General features: G+C 39.0%; 19 non-coding genes across 19 annotated transcripts; all 19 read right to left on the minus strand.

Moving 5' to 3' along the window:
• Positions 1–108: 108 nt before the first annotated feature.
• Trnag-ucc (transfer RNA glycine (anticodon UCC)) lies at positions 109–180 on the minus strand. Its single transcript has one exon. It is a non-coding gene; the product is annotated as a tRNA-Gly (tRNA).
• A 205-nt stretch (positions 181–385) lies between these two features.
• Trnag-ucc (transfer RNA glycine (anticodon UCC)) lies at positions 386–457 on the minus strand. The gene has a single exon. It is a non-coding gene; the product is annotated as a tRNA-Gly (tRNA).
• Positions 458–1,494: 1,037 nt separating this feature from the next.
• Trnag-ucc (transfer RNA glycine (anticodon UCC)) lies at positions 1,495–1,566 on the minus strand. The gene has a single exon. It is a non-coding gene; the product is annotated as a tRNA-Gly (tRNA).
• A 483-nt stretch (positions 1,567–2,049) lies between these two features.
• Trnag-ucc (transfer RNA glycine (anticodon UCC)) lies at positions 2,050–2,121 on the minus strand. The gene has a single exon. It is a non-coding gene; the product is annotated as a tRNA-Gly (tRNA).
• A 483-nt stretch (positions 2,122–2,604) lies between these two features.
• Positions 2,605–2,676, minus strand: Trnag-ucc (transfer RNA glycine (anticodon UCC)). The gene has a single exon. It is a non-coding gene; the product is annotated as a tRNA-Gly (tRNA).
• Positions 2,677–3,159: 483 nt separating this feature from the next.
• Positions 3,160–3,231, minus strand: Trnag-ucc (transfer RNA glycine (anticodon UCC)). The gene has a single exon. It is a non-coding gene; the product is annotated as a tRNA-Gly (tRNA).
• A 483-nt stretch (positions 3,232–3,714) lies between these two features.
• On the minus strand, positions 3,715–3,786 carry Trnag-ucc (transfer RNA glycine (anticodon UCC)). The gene has a single exon. It is a non-coding gene; the product is annotated as a tRNA-Gly (tRNA).
• Positions 3,787–5,099: 1,313 nt separating this feature from the next.
• Positions 5,100–5,171, minus strand: Trnag-ucc (transfer RNA glycine (anticodon UCC)). Its single transcript has one exon. It is a non-coding gene; the product is annotated as a tRNA-Gly (tRNA).
• Positions 5,172–6,761: 1,590 nt separating this feature from the next.
• On the minus strand, positions 6,762–6,833 carry Trnag-ucc (transfer RNA glycine (anticodon UCC)). The gene has a single exon. It is a non-coding gene; the product is annotated as a tRNA-Gly (tRNA).
• Positions 6,834–7,316: 483 nt separating this feature from the next.
• Positions 7,317–7,388, minus strand: Trnag-ucc (transfer RNA glycine (anticodon UCC)). The gene has a single exon. It is a non-coding gene; the product is annotated as a tRNA-Gly (tRNA).
• A 483-nt stretch (positions 7,389–7,871) lies between these two features.
• Positions 7,872–7,943, minus strand: Trnag-ucc (transfer RNA glycine (anticodon UCC)). The gene has a single exon. It is a non-coding gene; the product is annotated as a tRNA-Gly (tRNA).
• Positions 7,944–8,979: 1,036 nt separating this feature from the next.
• Trnag-ucc (transfer RNA glycine (anticodon UCC)) lies at positions 8,980–9,051 on the minus strand. The gene has a single exon. It is a non-coding gene; the product is annotated as a tRNA-Gly (tRNA).
• Positions 9,052–9,256: 205 nt separating this feature from the next.
• On the minus strand, positions 9,257–9,328 carry Trnag-ucc (transfer RNA glycine (anticodon UCC)). The gene has a single exon. It is a non-coding gene; the product is annotated as a tRNA-Gly (tRNA).
• Positions 9,329–10,920: 1,592 nt separating this feature from the next.
• Positions 10,921–10,992, minus strand: Trnag-ucc (transfer RNA glycine (anticodon UCC)). The gene has a single exon. It is a non-coding gene; the product is annotated as a tRNA-Gly (tRNA).
• A 1,038-nt stretch (positions 10,993–12,030) lies between these two features.
• Trnag-ucc (transfer RNA glycine (anticodon UCC)) lies at positions 12,031–12,102 on the minus strand. Its single transcript has one exon. It is a non-coding gene; the product is annotated as a tRNA-Gly (tRNA).
• A 483-nt stretch (positions 12,103–12,585) lies between these two features.
• On the minus strand, positions 12,586–12,657 carry Trnag-ucc (transfer RNA glycine (anticodon UCC)). The gene has a single exon. It is a non-coding gene; the product is annotated as a tRNA-Gly (tRNA).
• Positions 12,658–18,397: 5,740 nt separating this feature from the next.
• Trnag-ucc (transfer RNA glycine (anticodon UCC)) lies at positions 18,398–18,469 on the minus strand. Its single transcript has one exon. It is a non-coding gene; the product is annotated as a tRNA-Gly (tRNA).
• A 1,038-nt stretch (positions 18,470–19,507) lies between these two features.
• On the minus strand, positions 19,508–19,579 carry Trnag-ucc (transfer RNA glycine (anticodon UCC)). Its single transcript has one exon. It is a non-coding gene; the product is annotated as a tRNA-Gly (tRNA).
• Positions 19,580–20,062: 483 nt separating this feature from the next.
• Positions 20,063–20,134, minus strand: Trnag-ucc (transfer RNA glycine (anticodon UCC)). The gene has a single exon. It is a non-coding gene; the product is annotated as a tRNA-Gly (tRNA).
• Positions 20,135–20,142: the final 8 nt, after the last annotated feature.

Here is a 20,142-nt window from a genome sequence, read left to right on the forward strand (position 1 = left end):
AACTTGAAAACATTAAGTGTCAATAAAAATTATCCTCCTAATCATCTTTTAAGTAGAAACCACAAGAACTGAATTTAATAGACTAGAACATGAAATCTAGCGGCCAAATGTGTCGGCCGGGAATCGAACCCGGATCTATTGCTTGGAAGGCAACAATGTCAACCTTTACACCACCGACGCTGACAGCAGAATTGTTGGAGTTATGACAGGTAAGCTACTTTCGCTATCAAAATAAGGGTATCTTACGTATTATATGCATTTCCCTTCTGTCTTCACAACTTGAAAACATTAGTTGGCAAAATCAAGTTGCCCTCCTAATCATCTTCTGAGGAGAACCCACACGTACAGAATTTAATAGACTAGAACATGAAATCTAACATCCAAATGCGTCGGCCGGGAATCGAACCCGGATCTATTGCTCGGAATGCAACAATACTAACCTTTGCACCACCGACGCTGACAGCATATTTGTTGGAGTTGTGACAGGTAAGGTACTTTCGCGATCAAAATAAGGGAATCTTTCGTATTACATGCATTTCCCTTGTGTATTCACAACTTGAAAGCATTAACTGTCCAAAAAAAAATTGCCCTGCTAATCACCTTCAAGGTAGAAACGACACGTACTGAATTTAATAGACTAGAACATGAAATCTAGCGGCCAAATGTGTCTGCCAAGAATCGAACCCGGATCTATTGCTTGGAAGGCAACAGTGTCAACCTTTACACCACCGACGCTGACAGAAGAATTGTTGGAGTTATTACAGGTAAGGTACCTTCGCGATCAAAATAAGGGGATCTTACGTATTATATGCATTTCCCTTGTGTCTTCACAACTTGAAAACATTAGTTGGCAAAAACAAGTTGCCCTCCTAATCATCTTCAAAGGAGAACCCACACGTAGGTATATAATAGACTAGAACATCATATCTAGCAGCCAAATGCGTCAACTGCGAAGTGAACCAGGATCTATTGCTTGGAAGACAAAAATGTTAACTTTTACACCACCGACGCTGACAGCAGAATTGTTGGGGGTATTGCAGGTAAGGAACTTTTGCGATCAAAATAAGGGCATCCTTCGTATTATATGCATTTCCCTTGTGTCTTCACAACTTGAAAGCATTAACTGTCCAAACAAAATTTGCCCTGCTAATCACCTTCAAGGTAGAAACGACACGTACTGAATTTAATAGACTGGAACATGTAATCTAGCAGCGAAATGCGTCGGCCGGGAATCGAACCCAGATCTATTGCTCCGAATGCAGCAATACTAACCCTTACACCACCGACGCTGACAGCATAATTGTTGGAGTTGTGACAGGTAAGGTACTTTCGCGATCAAAATAAGGGAATCTTTCGTATTATATGCACTTCCCTTGTGTATTCACAAGTTGAAAACATTAAGTGTCAAAAAAAATTTATCCTCCTAATCATCTTTTATGTAGGAACCACAAGAACTGAATTTAATAGACTAGAACATGCAATCTAGCAGCCAAATGCGTCGGCTGGGAATCGAACCCGGATCAATTGCTTGGAAGGCAACAATGCTAACCTTTACACCACCGACGCTGACAGGATAAGTGTTGGAGTTATGACAGGTAAGGTACTTTCGCGATCAAAATAAGGGCATCTCACGTATTATATGCATTTCCCTTGTGTCTTCACAACTTGAAAACATTAGTTGGCAAAAACAAGTTGCCCTCCTAATCATCTTCAAAGGAGAACCCACACGTACAGAACTTAATAGACTAGAACATCATATCTAGCAGCCAAATGCGTCAACTGGGAAGTGAATCAGGATCTATTGCTTGGAAGACAAAAATTTTAACTTTTACACCACCGACGCTGACAGCAGAATTGTTGGAGGTATCGCAGGTAAGGAACTTTTGCGATCAAAAAAAGGGCATCCTTCGTATTATATGCATTTCCCTTGTGTGTTCACAACTTGAAAGCATTAATTGTCCAAACAAACTTTGCCCTGCTAATCACCTTCAAAGTAGAAACGACACGTACTGAATTTAATAGACTAGAACATGTAATCTAGTAGCGAAATGCGTCGGCCGGGAGTCGAACCCGGATCTATTGCTTGGAAGGCAACAATGCTAACCTTTACACCACTGACGCTGACAGAAGAAATGTTGAAGTTATTACAGGTAAGGTACTTTCGCGATCAAAATAAGGGAATCTTTCGTATTATATGCATTTCCCTTGTGTCTTCACAACTTGAAAACATTAGTTGGCAAAAACAAGTTGCCCTCCTAGTCATCTTCAAAGGAGAACCCACACGTACAGAATTTAATAGACTAGAACATCATATCTAGCAGCCAAATGCGTCAACTGGGAAGTGAATCAGGATCTATTGCTTGGAAGACAAAAATGTTAACTTTTACACCAGCGACACTGACAGCAGAATTGTTGGAGGTATTGCAGGTAAGGAAGTTTTGCGATCAAAAAAAGGGCATCCTTCGTATTATATGCATTTCCCTTGTGTGTTCACAACTTGAAAGCATTAACTGTCCAAACAAAATTTGCCCTGCTAATCACCTTCAAGGTAGAAACGACACGTACTGAATTTAATAGACTAGAACATGTAATCTAGTAGCGAAATGCGTCGGCCGGGAGTCGAACCCGGATCTATTGCTTGGAAGGCAACAATGCTAACCTTTACACCACCGACGCTGACAGGATAAGTGTTGGAGTTATGACAGGTAAGGTACTTTCGCGATCAAAATAAGGGCATCTCACGTATTATATGCATTTCCCTTGTGTCTTCACAACTTGAAAACATTAGTTGGCAAAAACAAGTTGCCCTCCTAATCATCTTCAAAGGAGAACCCACACGTACAGAACTTAATAGACTAGAACATCATATCTAGCAGCCAAATGCGTCAACTGGGAAGTGAATCAGGATCTATTGCTTGGAAGACAAAAATTTTAACTTTTACACCACCGACGCTGACAGCAGAATTGTTGGAGGTATCGCAGGTAAGGAACTTTTGCGATCAAAAAAAGGGCATCCTTCGTATTATATGCATTTCCCTTGTGTGTTCACAACTTGAAAGCATTAATTGTCCAAACAAACTTTGCCCTGCTAATCACCTTCAAAGTAGAAACGACACGTACTGAATTTAATAGACTAGAACATGTAATCTAGTAGCGAAATGCGTCGGCCGGGAGTCGAACCCGGATCTATTGCTTGGAAGGCAACAATGCTAACCTTTACACCACTGACGCTGACAGAAGAAATGTTGAAGTTATTACAGGTAAGGTACTTTCGCGATCAAAATAAGGGAATCTTTCGTATTATATGCATTTCCCTTGTGTCTTCACAACTTGAAAACATTAGTTGGCAAAAACAAGTTGCCCTCCTAGTCATCTTCAAAGGAGAACCCACACGTACAGAATTTAATAGACTAGAACATCATATCTAGCAGCCAAATGCGTCAACTGGGAAGTGAATCAGGATCTATTGCTTGGAAGACAAAAATGTTAACTTTTACACCAGCGACACTGACAGCAGAATTGTTGGAGGTATTGCAGGTAAGGAAGTTTTGCGATCAAAAAAAGGGCATCCTTCGTATTATATGCATTTCCCTTGTGTGTTCACAACTTGAAAGCATTAACTGTCCAAACAAAATTTGCCCTGCTAATCACCTTCAAGGTAGAAACGACACGTACTGAATTTAATAGACTAGAACATGTAATCTAGTAGCGAAATGCGTCGGCCGGGAGTCGAACCCGGATCTATTGCTTGGAAGGCAACAATGCTAACCTTTACACCACTGACGCTGACAGCATAATTGTTGGAGTTGTGACAGGTAAGGCACTTTCGCGATCAAAATAAGGGTATCTTTCGTATTATATGCATTTCCTTTGTGTCTTCGCAACTTGAAAACATTAGTTGGCAAAAACAAGTTGCCCTCCTAATCATCTTCAAAGGAGAACCCACCCGTACAGAATTTAATAGACTAGAACATCATATCTAGCAGCCAAATGCGTCAACTGGGAAGTGAACCAGGATCTATTGCTTGGAAGACAAAAATGTTAACTTTACACCACCGACGCTGACAGCATAATTGTTGGAGTTGTGACAGGTAAGGTACTTTCGCGATCAAAATAAGGGAATCTTTCGTATTACATGCATTTCCCTTGTGTATTCACAACTTGAAAACATTAAGTGTCAAAAAAAATTAATCCTCCTAATCATCTTCAAAGGAGAACCCACACGTACAGAATTTAATAGACTAGAACATCAAACCTAGCAGCCAAATGCGTCAACTGGGAAGTGAACCCGGATCTATTGCTTGGAAGGCAACAATGCTAACCTTTACACCACCGACGCTGACAGCATATTTGTTGGAGTTGTGACAGGTAAGGTACTTTCGCGATCAAAATAAGGGAATCTTTCGTATTACATGCATTTCCCTTGTGTATTCACAACTTGAAAGCATTAACTGTCCAAAAAAAAATTGCCCTGCTAATCACCTTCAAGGTAGAAACGACACGTACTGAATTTAATAGACTAGAACATGAAATCTAGCGGCCAAATGTGTCTGCCAAGAATCGAACCCGGATCTATTGCTTGGAAGGCAACAGTGTCAACCCTTACACCACCGACGCTGACAGAAGAATTGTTGGAGTTATTACAGGTAAGGTACCTTCGCGATCAAAATAAGGGGATCTTACGTATTATATGCATTTCCCTTGTGTCTTCACAACTTGAAAACATTAGTTGGCAAAAACAAGTTGCCCTCCTAATCATCTTCAAAGGAGAACCCACACGTAGGTATATAATAGACTAGAACATCATATCTAGCAGCCAAATGCGTCAACTGCGAAGTGAACCAGGATCTATTGCTTGGAAGACAAAAATGTTAACTTTTACACCACCGACGCTGACAGCAGAATTGTTGGGGGTATTGCAGGTAAGGAACTTTTGCGATCAAAAAAAGGGCATCCTTCGTATTATATGCATTTCCCTTGTGTGTTCACAACTTGAAAGCATTAACTGTCCAAACAAAATTTGCCCTGCTAATCACCTTCAAGGTAGAAACGACACGTACTGAATTTAATAGACTAGAACATGTAATCTAGTAGCGAAATGCGTCGGCCGGGAGTCGAACCCGGATCTATTGCTTGGAAGGCAACAATGCTAACCTTTACACCACTGACGCTGACAGCATAATTGTTGGAGTTGTGACAGGTAAGGCACTTTCGCGATCAAAATAAGGGTATCTTTCGTATTATATGCATTTCCTTTGTGTCTTCGCAACTTGAAAACATTAGTTGGCAAAAACAAGTTGCCCTCCTAATCATCTTCAAAGGAGAACCCACCCGTACAGAATTTAATAGACTAGAACATCATATCTAGCAGCCAAATGCGTCAACTGGGAAGTGAACCAGGATCTATTGCTTGGAAGACAAAAATGTTAACTTTACACCACCGACGCTGACAGCATAATTGTTGGAGTTGTGACAGGTAAGGTACTTTCGCGATCAAAATAAGGGAATCTTTCGTATTACATGCATTTCCCTTGTGTATTCACAACTTGAAAACATTAAGTGTCAAAAAAAATTAATCCTCCTAATCATCTTCAAAGGAGAACCCACACGTACAGAATTTAATAGACTAGAACATCAAACCTAGCAGCCAAATGCGTCAACTGGGAAGTGAACCCGGATCTATTGCTTGGAAGGCAACAATGCTAACCTTTACACCACCGACGCTGACAGCATATTTGTTGGAGTTGTGACAGGTAAGGTACTTTCGCGATCAAAATAAGGGAATCTTTCGTATTACATGCATTTCCCTTGTGTATTCACAACTTGAAAGCATTAACTGTCCAAAAAAAAATTGCCCTGCTAATCACCTTCAAGGTAGAAACGACACGTACTGAATTTAATAGACTAGAACATGAAATCTAGCGGCCAAATGTGTCTGCCAAGAATCGAACCCGGATCTATTGCTTGGAAGGCAACAGTGTCAACCCTTACACCACCGACGCTGACAGAAGAATTGTTGGAGTTATTACAGGTAAGGTACCTTCGCGATCAAAATAAGGGGATCTTACGTATTATATGCATTTCCCTTGTGTCTTCACAACTTGAAAACATTAGTTGGCAAAAACAAGTTGCCCTCCTAATCATCTTCAAAGGAGAACCCACACGTAGGTATATAATAGACTAGAACATCATATCTAGCAGCCAAATGCGTCAACTGCGAAGTGAACCAGGATCTATTGCTTGGAAGACAAAAATGTTAACTTTTACACCACCGACGCTGACAGCAGAATTGTTGGGGGTATTGCAGGTAAGGAACTTTTGCGATCAAAATAAGGGCATCCTTCGTATTATATGCATTTCCCTTGTGTCTTCACAACTTGAAAGCATTAACTGTCCAAACAAAATTTGCCCTGCTAATCACCTTCAAGGTAGAAACGACACGTACTGAATTTAATAGACTGGAACATGTAATCTAGCAGCGAAATGCGTCGGCCGGGAATCGAACCCAGATCTATTGCTCCGAATGCAGCAATACTAACCCTTACACCACCGACGCTGACAGCATAATTGTTGGAGTTGTGACAGGTAAGGTACTTTCGCGATCAAAATAAGGGAATCTTTCGTATTATATGCACTTCCCTTGTGTATTCACAAGTTGAAAACATTAAGTGTCAAAAAAAATTTATCCTCCTAATCATCTTTTATGTAGGAACCACAAGAACTGAATTTAATAGACTAGAACATGCAATCTAGCAGCCAAATGCGTCGGCTGGGAATCGAACCCGGATCAATTGCTTGGAAGGCAACAATGCTAACCTTTACACCACCGACGCTGACAGGATAATTGTTGGAGTTATGACAGGTAAGGTACTTTCGCGATCAAAATAAGGGCATCTTACGTATTATATGCATTTCCCTTGTGTCTTCACAACTTGAAAACATTAGTTGGCAAAAACAAGTTGCCCTCCTAATCATCTTCAAAGGAGAACCCACACGTACAGAACTTAATAGACTAGAACATCATATCTAGCAGCCAAATGCGTCAACGGGGAAGTGAATCAGGATCTATTGCTTGGAAGACAAAAATTTTAACTTTTACACCACCGACGCTGACAGCAGAATTGTTGGAGGTATCGCAGGTAAGGAACTTTTGCGATCAAAAAAAGGGCATCCTTCGTATTATATGCATTTCCCTTGTGTGTTCACAACTTGAAAGCATTAATTGTCCAAACAAACTTTGCCCTGCTAATCACCTTCAAAGTAGAAACGACACGTACTGAATTTAATAGACTAGAACATGTAATCTAGTAGCGAAATGCGTCGGCCGGGAGTCGAACCCGGATCTATTGCTTGGAAGGCAACAATGCTAACCTTTACACCACTGACGCTGACAGAAGAAATGTTGAAGTTATTACAGGTAAGGTACTTTCGCGATCAAAATAAGGGAATCTTTCGTATTATATGCATTTCCCTTGTGTCTTCACAACTTGAAAACATTAGTTGGCAAAAACAAGTTGCCCTCCTAGTCATCTTCAAAGGAGAACCCACACGTACAGAATTTAATAGACTAGAACATCATATCTAGCAGCCAAATGCGTCAACTGGGAAGTGAATCAGGATCTATTGCTTGGAAGACAAAAATGTTAACTTTTACACCAGCGACACTGACAGCAGAATTGTTGGAGGTATTGCAGGTAAGGAAGTTTTGCGATCAAAAAAAGGGCATCCTTCGTATTATATGCATTTCCCTTGTGTGTTCACAACTTGAAAGCATTAACTGTCCAAACAAAATTTGCCCTGCTAATCACCTTCAAGGTAGAAACGACACGTACTGAATTTAATAGACTAGAACATGTAATCTAGTAGCGAAATGCGTCGGCCGGGAGTCGAACCCGGATCTATTGCTTGGAAGGCAACAATGCTAACCTTTACACCACTGACGCTGACAGCATAATTGTTGGAGTTGTGACAGGTAAGGTACTTTCGCGATCAAAATAAGGGTATCTTTCGTATTATATGCATTTCCTTTGTGTCTTCGCAACTTGAAAACATTAGTTGGCAAAAACAAGTTGCCCTCCTAATCATCTTCAAAGGAGAACCCACCCGTACAGAATTTAATAGACTAGAACATCATATCTAGCAGCCAAATGCGTCAACTGGGAAGTGAACCAGGATCTATTGCTTGGAAGACAAAAATGTTAACTTTACACCACCGACGCTGACAGCATAATTGTTGGAGTTGTGACAGGTAAGGTACTTTCGCGATCAAAATAAGGGCATCCTTCGTATTATATGCATTTCACTTGTGTCTTCACAACTTGAAAGCATTAACTGTCCAAATAAAATTTGCCCTGCTAATCACCTTCAAGGTAGAAACGACACCTACTGAATTTAATAGACTAGAACATGTATTCTAGCAGCGAAATGCGTCGGCTGGGAATCGAACCCGGATCTATTGCTTGGAAGGCAACAATGCTAACCTTTACACCACCGATGCTGACAGAAGAATTGTTGGAGTTATTGCAGGTAAGGCACTTTCGCGATCAAAATAAGGGCATCCTTCGTATTATATGCATTTCCCTTGTGTCTTCACAACTTGAAAACATTAAGTGTCAAAAAAAAATTGTCCTCCTAATCATCTTTTAAGTAGGAACCACAAGAACTGAATTTAATAGACTAGAACATGAAATCTAACAGCCAAGTGCGTCGGCCGGGAATCGAACGCAGATCTATTGCTCGGAATGCAACAATACTAACCTTTACACCACCGACGCTGACAGCATATTTGTTGCAGTTGTGACAGGTAAGGTACTTTCGCAATCAAAATAAGGGAATCTTACGTATTATATGCATTTCCCTTGTGTATTCACAACTTGAAAACATTAAGTGTCAAAAAAAGATTATCCTCCTAATCATCTTTTAAGTAGGAACCACAAGAACTGAATTTAATAGACTAGAACATGAAATCTAACGGCCAAATGTGTCGGCCGGGAATCGAACCCGGATCTATTGCTTGGAAGGCAACAATGTCAACCTTTACACCACCGACGCTGACAGCAGAATTGTTGGAGTTATGACAGGTAAGCTACTTTCGCTATCAAAATAAGGGTATCTTACGTATTATATGCATTTCCCTTCTGTCTTCACAACTTGAAAACATTAGTTGGCAAAATCAAGTTGCCCTCCTAATCATCTTCTGAGGAGAACCCACACGTACAGAATTTAATAGACTAGAACATGAAATCTAACATCCAAATGCGTCGGCCGGGAATCGAACCCGGATCTATTGCTCGGAATGCAACAATACTAACCTTTGCACCACCGACGCTGACAGCATATTTGTTGGAGTTGTGACAGGTAAGGTACTTTCGCGATCAAAATAAGGGAATCTTTCGTATTACATGCATTTCCCTTGTGTATTCACAACTTGAAAGCATTAACTGTCCAAAAACAAATTGCCCTGCTAATAACCTTCAAGGTAGAAACGACACGTACTGAATTTAATAGACTAGAACATGAAATCTAGCGGCCAAATGTGTCTGCCAAGAATCGAACCCGGATCTATTGCTTGAAAGGCAACAGTGTCAACCTTTACACCACCGACGCTGACAGAAGAATTGTTGGAGTTATTACAGATAAGGTACCTTCGCGATCAAAATAAGGGGATCTTACGTATTATATGCATTTCCCTTGTGTCTTCACAACTTGAAAACATTAGTTGGCAAAAACAAGTTGCCCTCCTAATCATCTTCAAAGGAGAACCCACACGTAGGTATATAATAGACTAGAACATCATATCTAGCAGCCAAATGCGTCAACTGCGAAGTGAACCAGGATCTATTGCTTGAAAAACAAAAATATTAACTTTTACACCACCGACGCTGACAGCAGAATTGTTGGAGGTATTGCAGGTAAGGCACTTTCGCGATCAAAATAAGGGCATCCTTCGTATTATATGCATTTCCTTTGTGTCTTCACAACTTGAAAGCATTAACTGTCCAAACAAAATTTGCCCTCCTAATCACCTTCAAAGTAGAAACGACACGTACTCAATTTAATAGACTAGAACATGCAATCTAGCAGCCAAATGCGTCGGCTGGGAATCGAACCCGGATCTATTGCTCGGAAGGCAACAATACTAACCTTTACACCACCGACTCTGACAGCAGAATTGTTGGAGTTGTGACAGGTAAGGTACTTTCGCGATTAAAAAAAGGGAATCTTTCGTATTATATGCATTTCCTTTGTGTCTTCACAACTTGAAAACATTAGTTGGCAAAAACAAGTTGCCCTCCTAATCATCTTCAAAGAAGAACCCACACGTACAGAATTTAATAGACTAGAACATCATATCTAGCAGCCAAATGCGTCAACTGGGAAGTGAATCAGGATCTATTGCTTGGAAGACAAAAATGTTAACTTTTACACCACCGACGCTGACAGCAGAATTGTTGGGGGTATTGCAGGTAAGGAACTTTTGCGATCAAAATAAGGGCATCCTTCGTATTATATGCATTTCCCTTGTGTCTTCACAACTTGAAAGCATTAACTGTCCAAACAAAATTTGCCCTGCTAATCACCTTCAAGGTAGAAACGACACGTACTGAATTTAATAGACTGGAACGTGTAATCTAGCAGCGAAATGCGTCGGCCGGGAATCGAACCCAGATCTATTGCTCCGAATGCAGCAATACTAACCCTTACACCACCGACGCTGACAGCATAATTGTTGGAGTTGTGACAGGTAAGGTACTTTCGCGATCAAAATAAGGGAATCTTTCGTATTATATGCACTTCCCTTGTGTATTCACAAGTTGAAAACATTAAGTGTCAAAAAAAACTTATCCTCCTAATCATCTTTTATGAGGGAACCACAAGAACTGAATTTAATAGACTAGAACATGCAATCTAGCAGCCAAATGCGTCGGCTGGGAATCGAACCCGGATCAATTGCTTGGAAGGCAACAATGCTAACCTTTACACCACCGACGCTGACAGGATAATTGTTGGAGTTATGACAGGTAAGGTACTTTCGCGATCAAAATAAGGGCATCTTACGTATTATATGCATTTCCCTTGTGTCTTCACAACTTGAAAACATTAGTTGGCAAAAACAAGTTGCCCTCCTAATCATCTTCAAAGGAGAACCCACACGTACAGAACTTAATAGACTAGAACATCATATCTAGCAGCCAAATGCGTCAACTGGGAAGTGAATCAGGATCTATTGCTTGGAAGACAAAAATTTTAACTTTTACACCACCGACGCTGACAGCAGAATTGTTGGAGGTATCGCAGGTAAGGAACTTTTGCGATCAAAAAAAGGGCATCCTTCGTATTATATGCATTTCCCTTGTGTGTTCACAACTTGAAAGCATTAATTGTCCAAACAAACTTTGCCCTGCTAATCACCTTCAAGGTAGAAACGACACGTACTGAATTTAATAGACTAGAACATGTAATCTAGTAGCGAAATGCGTCGGCCCGGAGTCGAACCCGGATCTATTGCTTGGAAGGCAACAATGCTAACCTTTACACCACTGACGCTGACAGAAGAAATGTTGAAGTTATTACAGGTAAGGTACTTTCGCGATCAAAATAAGGGAATCTTTCGTATTATATGCATTTCCCTTGTGTCTTCACAACTTGAAAACATTAGTTGGCAAAAACAAGTTGCCCTCCTAGTCATCTTCAAAGGAGAACCCACACGTACAGAATTTAATAGACTAGAACATCATATCTAGCAGCCAAATGCGTCAACTGGGAAGTGAATCAGGATCTATTGCTTGGAAGACAAAAATGTTAACTTTTACACCAGCGACACTGACAGCAGAATTGTTGGAGGTATTGCAGGTAAGGAACTTTTGCGATCAAAAAAAGGGCATCCTTCGTATTATATGCATTTCCCTTGTGTGTTCACAACTTGAAAGCATTAACTGTCCAAACAAAATTTGCCCTGCTAACAACCTTCAAGGTAGAAACGACACGTACTGAATTTAATAGACTAGAACATGTAATCTAGTAGCGAAATGCGTCGGCCGGGAGTCGAACCCGGATCTATTGCTTGGAAGGCAACAATGCTAACCTTTACACCACCGACGCTGACAGAAAAAATGTTGAAGTTATTACAGGTAAGGTACTTTCGCGATCAAAATAAGGGAATCTTTCGTATTATATGCATTTCCCTTGTATATTCACAACTTGAAAACATTAAGTGTCAAAAGAAATTTATCCTCCTAATCATCTTTTAAGTAGGAACCACAAGAACTGAATTTAATAGACTAGAACATGAAATCTAGCGGCCAAATGTGTCGGCCGGGAATCGAACCCGGATCCATTGCTTGGAAGGCAACAATGTCAACCTTTACACCAACGACGCTGACAGCAGAATTGTTGGAGTTATTACAGGTAAGGTACTTTGGCGATCAAAATAAGGGCATCTTACGTATTATATGCATTTCCCTTGTGTCTTCACAACTTGAAAGCATTAACTGTCCAAACAAAATTTGCCCTCGTAATCACCTTCAAAGTAGAAACGACACGTACTGAATTTAATAGACTAGAACATGTAATTTAGTAGCGATATGCGTCGGCCGGGAATCGAACCCGGATCTATTGCTTGGAAGGCAACAATGCTAACCTTTACACCACCGACGCTGACAGAAGAATTGTTGGAGTTATTACAGGCAAGGTACTTTGACGATCAAAATAAGGGCATCTTTAGAATTATATGCATTTCCCTTGTGTCTTCACAACTTGAAAACAATAAGTGTCAAAAAAAATTTGTCCTCCTAATCACCTTTTAGGTAGGAACCACAAAAACTGAATTTAATAGACTAGAACATGAAATCTAACAGCCAAATGCGTCGGCCGGAAATCGAACCCGGATCTATTGCTTGGAAGGCCACAATGCTAACATTTACACCACCGACGCTGACAGCAGAATTGTTGGAGTTATTGCAGGTAAGGTACTTTCGCGATCAAAGTAAGGACATCTTTCGTATTAAATGCATTTCCCTTGTGTCTTCACCACTTGAAAACATTTTCTGGCAAAAACAAGTTGCCCTCCTAATCATCTTCAAAGGAGAACCCACAGGTACACAAATTAATAGACTGGAACATCAAATCTAGCAGCTAAATGGGTCGGCCGGAATCGAAGCCGGATCTATTGTTTGGAAGGCAACAATGCTAACCTTTACACCACCGACGCTGACAGCAGAATTGTTGGAGTTATGACAGGTAAGGTACTTTCGGGATCATAGTAAGGACATCATTCGTATTATATGCATTTCCCTTGTGTCTGCACAAGTAAGTAAGTAAGTTATATTTGCCATCATTATAAAATCGTTAGAAATATTTACAGAGAAAAAGAAATTGAAAACAAATAAATGAAATAATAAACTATATATAATATTAAAATGTATCATAAAAAATATAAAATAAAATTAAATGCAATTTTCCTGAGTGTTGATATGTTTGATGGTTGGATAACACAAAACAAGCCAAAGCGAGATTTCCAGTGTGGTCCATTTCTACACTTATAGAAAAAAAGATAAGCAAAACGAAAACGAAAGGATTATCAAAAGATCATATGAATTTAATTCACAAAATCATCTGAGTCCCTTCTCGTTATAACATCAAAATAGTGCTTTTTTAGGTTGTGTTTAAAACTGTTTGTAGTACTAGATCTTTTAAGACCCTCAGGAAGAGTATTCCATAAGGAGGGTGCAAGGTAGGAAAGACACTGTTGACCTTGGGATGTTTTTTCACAAGATTGTTCAAGCCTCTGGAATGATGAACGAGTCGAAGCTCTTCTATGAATTGATGGAATAAATACATCAGACATGTACAGAGTTCATTTTTTCTGAAAAAATTCATATGCATGATTGTTTACGCATACTTTAAACCTTTCGCTAACTGGTAGCCAATTTATTTCCTTAGAATCCGTAGCACCTACATGTGATCTGCTACTTTTTTGTAAACAGAAGCGAACACATTTGTTTTGGGCAACATGGAGCTTCTTTTTTAAAACTTTTGTCAGGTTTGGATACCACACAGTACTGGCATAGTCGAAATGTGGTTGAATTAAAGAGTTACAAAGAAGTCGTCGCAGATCCTTGTTCAAAAATGAGCTTTGACGATAAAGAAATTTAATTTTGCCATTAATTTTGTTAATCACATGTAAGGCCATTGACTCACCAGACAGTGATTGGTCAAAGATGCAACCAAGATATTCAACTTTCGTATGCTGCTTGATTTCTACTCCATTGTAGGAAATATTAAGTTTTTCTGCTTTCTTAATTTTTCACCTGGAGGCAAAAAGAATAGACTTAGTTTTATCTTCACCAAAGGTTATGCTGAGTTTGTTGTCCACAAACCAATCACATAAATTACTGAAGTCTGTATTAGGAGCATTTTCCATCTCAGTTATGTCTTTGTGTTGAAATAAGAGACATGAATCATCTGCGTAGAGAAAAAGATCACATTGTACTAAAGCTTGTGGCATATCGTTTACATAAAGTAAGAACAGAAGTGGACCCAAGATAGAACCTTGGGGAACACCACATTCCAGTTTACCTGGATTAGATGATAAGTTATCTATTGACACACAAAATGTTCTGTTTGCAAGGTAAGACCTGAACCAAAGAATTACTTCATTTGAAAATCCAAGAGTTCCTAATTTTTCCAAAAGTATGGAGTGGTTGATGGTATCGAAAGCTTTTTGTAGGTCAATGAGGATCATACCAGACAGCAAGCCTGCATCAAAACCTTTTGAAATTTTGTCATGTATATATGATAGACAAAAATCTGTTGAATGACAGCTTCTAAAGCCAGACTGAAATTTAAATAATATATCGTTTTCGTCTAAGAAAGCTTGTGTTTGGTTATGGACCACTCTTTCAATAATTTTAGAAAAAAGAGGAAGCAAAGATATAGGGCGGTAATTCTTTGGATCAGTTCTTGATCCCTTCTTATATAGTGGCTTAAGTTTAGCTATCTTACATTCACTAGGGAAAGATGACAGTGAGATAGAAAGATTACATAATTGAGTTATTGGTCTGCAGAGAAAATCAGCACCATCCTTCAAGAAAATTCCAGATATAGTATCGAGTCCTGGTGCTTTTGTTGTACTAGTATCATTTAGCAAATTCAGCACATCTTCTTCTAAGACTTGCTGAAAATTGAATATCTTGTTTCCAATGTTTAGCGATTGTAATATGAGATGACAGCATTTATCCCAAATCTATTTGAGGGCTTAGGAAGATTTTGAAGCAGCCCATCTGCTAGACCAGAGAAAAAGTTCTTAAATATCTCTAGTTTTGGTTTTGTATCAAAATGTAAGGCATCCTCATCCTTTAGACAGTAGTTAGGATCTGACTTCTTTGAGTTGTCAAGTCCCATAGACTTTAGAGTCTTCCATAGTTCCTTAGGCTTGCCTGTGTTTTCTGTTATTTTGTTTTTATAGTATTCTTTTTTCTTTTTATTGATCAAATTTTGCACATTACTTTTTGCTTCATTCCAGAGGTCAGAATCAATTTGTAATTTTGACTTCTTAAACTTTTTAAAAAGTTTATCTCTAGTAGCAATCTTGTCTGCAATCTCACCATCAAACCATTCCTGGGAGTTGCATTTAATTCTGGCCTCTTTAGTAGGTGCTATAGTATCTATTACTGACATTAGTTTTGTCAAAAAATCAGAGTAGGCCAGATCAATGTCCGTGAACTCATTATAATTTGGAAAGTTTGTATCCCTTAGGAGACCCTGATACTGTTCCTTTGTGTAGTTTTTAAAAGATCGAAATTTGATATGTTTGTGGGTATTAAACTTGACTTTTTTGACTTTTCTGGTGCAGAAAATCATTTGGTGATCTGATAGTCCAACATTTAAAACTCCACTTTGAGAAACTTTACCAACACAATTTGTTAAAAAGTGGTCAATAACTGTTGCAGTAGCACAAGTTACCCTTGTAGGCTCAACAATCAATTGTTTAAGGCCATAAAGCGAACAAAATTCTACACATTGCTTTTGCAATCCAGAGACATGATCACTCTTAAGTGCTGTCTTATTCATTTTGAAAATACTTCTACCATTACAAAGAGTATTGATATTAAAGTCTCCCAAGAGATAGAATTCTTTCTCATCAAAATCTAATGTAGTAAATTCATCTGAAATATTATTGACAAAATTATTTTGATCTGGTGGTCTGTAAAACACTCCAACAGTGAAAGGCTTTGTTTTAGGAAATAAAACATCAAACATGACACATTCCAAATTTTCTGAAAGTCGCTTATGAGAATTGTAACAAATATCATTTCTAATAAAGCAAGCAACACCTCCTCCATGCCTGTTGCTGTCACATCTAAGGAGGTTATAGCCTTCAATAGATACCTCAGAATCTGTTACAGTATTATCTAGTTTAGATTCTGTTATACCAATAATAGCTATTTTAGTTGAGAACTCTATTGCCCTAAGTTCATCAATTTTAGGTAAAAGCGAATTAATGTTGACATGAGCCATATGAAACCCTCGCTTCTTGAACACGTTCCAGTCCTCATTCACAGTTGTCATATCCACAGGAGGGCCAGGGTTTAGACTTATGTCACCAGAAAGAAGAATCAATGAACAAAGATAGTTTGTCTGGTTTTTCCTGCTTAAAACAAGAAAAGACAACATATAGTACTTGATGTTAGTTTCTAAGTTCTTATTAGTAATTTCGTTACAAAAAGCTACAGATTCAGGCACGAAGAAAGATGATTTGTTACAACGCTCAAGTTTGGAGTATTTACAAACTTCATTGTGATAACTATGTACAGCAAGTGTAACTATGGCAATTTGAAAGAAACAACCAGCTGATGCAAGCAATAAGTTTCTCTTTCTACAGCTAATAACTTTAAGAAAGTTAACTATGATGAAGACGAAAAATATAAAAATAATTTTAGGAATGTAGATGTTTGCATAGTTATTGGCCAGTTCTTTCTGCAGGTTAATACTGTTTTTTTCTCCTTTCAAACCGTCAAAGGTTTGATTATAAATATAAAAAGGTGAGAATAATAATTTATGAACAGGTAAAATTGTCTTACTATTTAATATAGTGCTATTTCCAAATTCAGGCTTAATATTTTCAAAAATTGAAATTGAACAGTTAATAAAAAGCAAACAGAAAATTATGTTAAAAAACAACTTGAAAACATTAGCTGGCAAAAACAAGTTGCCCTCCTAATCACCTTCAAAGTAGAAACGGCACGTACTGAATTTAATAGACTAGAACATGTAATCTAGTAGCGAAATGCGTCGACCGGGAATCGAACCCGGATCTATTGCTTGGAAGACAACAATACTAACCTTTACACCACTGACGCTGACAGCATAATTTTTGGAGTTATGACAGGTAAGGTCATTTCGCGATCAAAATAAGGGCATCTTTCGTATTATATGCATTTCCCTTGTGTCTTCACAACTTGAAAACATTAGGTGTCACAAAAAATTTGTCCTCCTAATCACCTTCAAAGTAGAAACGACACGTACTCAATTTAATAGACTAGAACATGCAATCTAGCAGCCAAATGCGTCGGCTGGGAATCGAACCCGGATCTATTGCTCGGAAGGCAACAATACTAACCTTTACACCACCGACTCTGACAGCAGAATTGTTGGAGTTGTGACAGGTAAGGTACTTTCGCGATTAAAAAAAGGGAATCTTTCGTATTATATGCATTTCCTTTGTGTCTTCACAACTTGAAAACATTAGTTGGCAAAAACAAGTTGCCCTCCTAATCATCTTCAAAGAAGAACCCACACGTACAGAATTTAATAGACTAGAACATCATATCTAGCAGCCAAATGCGTCAACTGGAAAGTGAATCAGGATCTATTGCTTGGAAGACAAAAATGTTAACTTTTACACCACCGACGCTGACAGCAGAATTGTTGGGGGTATTGCAGGTAAGGAACTTTTGCGATCAAAATAAGGGCATCCTTCGTATTATATGCATTTCCCTTGTGTCTTCACAACTTGAAAGCATTAACTGTCCAAACAAAATTTGCCCTGCTAATCACCTTCAAGGTAGAAACGACACGTACTGAATTTAATAGACTGGAACATGTAATCTAGCAGCGAAATGCGTCGGCCGGGAATCGAACCCAGATCTATTGCTCCGAATGCAACAATACTAACCCTTACACCACCGACGCTGACAGCATAATTGTTGGAGTTGTGACAGGTAAGGTACTTTCGCGATCAAAATAAGGGAATCTTTCGTATTATATGCACTTCCTTTGTGTATTCACAAGTTGAAAACATTAAGTGTCAAAAAAAATTTATCCTCCTAATCATCTTTTATGTAGGAACCACAAGAACTGAATTTAATAGACTAGAACATGCAATCTAGCAGCCAAATGCGTCGGCTGGGAATCGAACCCGGATCAATTGCTTGGAAGGCAACAATGCTAACCTTTACACTACCGACGCTGACAGGATAATTGTTGGAGTTATGACAGGTAAGGTACTTTCGCGATCAAAATAAGGGCATCTTACGTATTATATGCATTTCCCTTGTGTCTTCACAACTTGAAAACATTAGTTGGCAAAAACAAGTTGCCCTCCTAATCATCTTCAAAGGAGAACCCACACGTACAGAACTTAATAGACTAGAACATCATATCTAGCAGCCAAATGCGTCAACTGGGAAGTGAATCAGGATCTATTGCTTGGAAGACAAAAATTTTAACTTTTACACCACCGACGCTGACAGCAGAATTGTTGGAGGTATTGCAGGTAAGGAACTTTTGCGATCAAAATAAGGGCATCCTTCGTATTATATGCATTTCCCTTGTGTGTTCACAACTTGAAAGCATTAATTGTCCAAACAAACTTTGCCCTGCTAATCACCTTCAAGGTAGAAACGACACGTACTGAATTTAATAGACTAGAACATGTAATCTAGTAGCGAAATGCGTCGGCCGGGAGTCGAACCCAGATCAATTGCTTGGAAGGCAACAATGCTAACCTTTACACCACTGACGCTGACAGAAGAAATGTTGAAGTTATTACAGGTAAGGTACTTTCGCGATCAAAATAAGGGAATCTTTCGTATTATATGCATTTCCCTTGTGTCTTCACAACTTGAAAACATTAGTTGGCAAAAACAAGCTGCCCTCCTAGTCATCTTCAAAGGAGAACCCACACGTACAGAATTTAATAGACTAAAACATCATATCTAGCAGCCAAATGCGTCAACTGGGAAGTGAACCAGGATCTATTGCTTGGAAGACAAAAATGTTAACTTTTACACCAGCGACACTGACAGCAGAATTGTTGGAGGTATTGCAGGTAAGGAAGTTTTGCGATCAAAAAAAGGGCATCCTTCGTATTATATGCATTTCCCTTGTGTGTTCACAACTTGAAAGCATTAACTGTCCAAACAAAATTTGCCCTGCTAATCACCTTCAAGGTAGAAACGACACGTACTGAATTTAATAGACTAGAACATGTAATCTAGTAGCGAAATGCGTCGGCCGGGAGTCGAACCCGGATCTATTGCTTGGAAGGCAACAATGCTAACCTTTACACCACTGACGCTGACAGAAAAAATGTTGAAGTTATTACAGGTAAGGTACTTTCGCGATCAAAATAAGGGAATCTTTCGTATTATATGCATTTCCCTTGTATATTCACAACTTGAAAACATTAAGTGTCAAAAAAAATTTATCCTCCTAATCATCTTTTAAGTAGGAACCACAAGAACTGAAATTAATAGACTAGAACATGAAATCTAGCGGCCAAATGTGTCGGCCGGGAATCGAACCCGGATCTATTGCTTGGAAGGCAACAAAGTCAACCTTTACACCAACGACGCTGACAGCAGAACTGTTGGAGTTATGACAGGTAAGGTACTTTCGCGCTCAAAATAAGGGCATCTTACGTATTATATGCATTTCCCTTGTGTCTTCACAACTTGAAAGCATTAACTGTCCAAACAAAATTTGCCCTCGTAATCACCTTCAAAGTAGAAACGACACGTACTGAATTTAATAGACTAGAACATGTAATTTAGTAGCGATATGCGTCGGCCGGGAATCGAACCCGGATCTATTGCTTGGAAGGCAACAATGCTAACCTTTACACCACCAACGCTGACAGAA

Source organism: Hydractinia symbiolongicarpus, chromosome 2 (genome assembly GCF_029227915.1).
Source record: "Hydractinia symbiolongicarpus strain clone_291-10 chromosome 2, HSymV2.1, whole genome shotgun sequence".
NCBI lineage: Eukaryota > Metazoa > Cnidaria > Hydrozoa > Anthoathecata > Hydractiniidae > Hydractinia > Hydractinia symbiolongicarpus.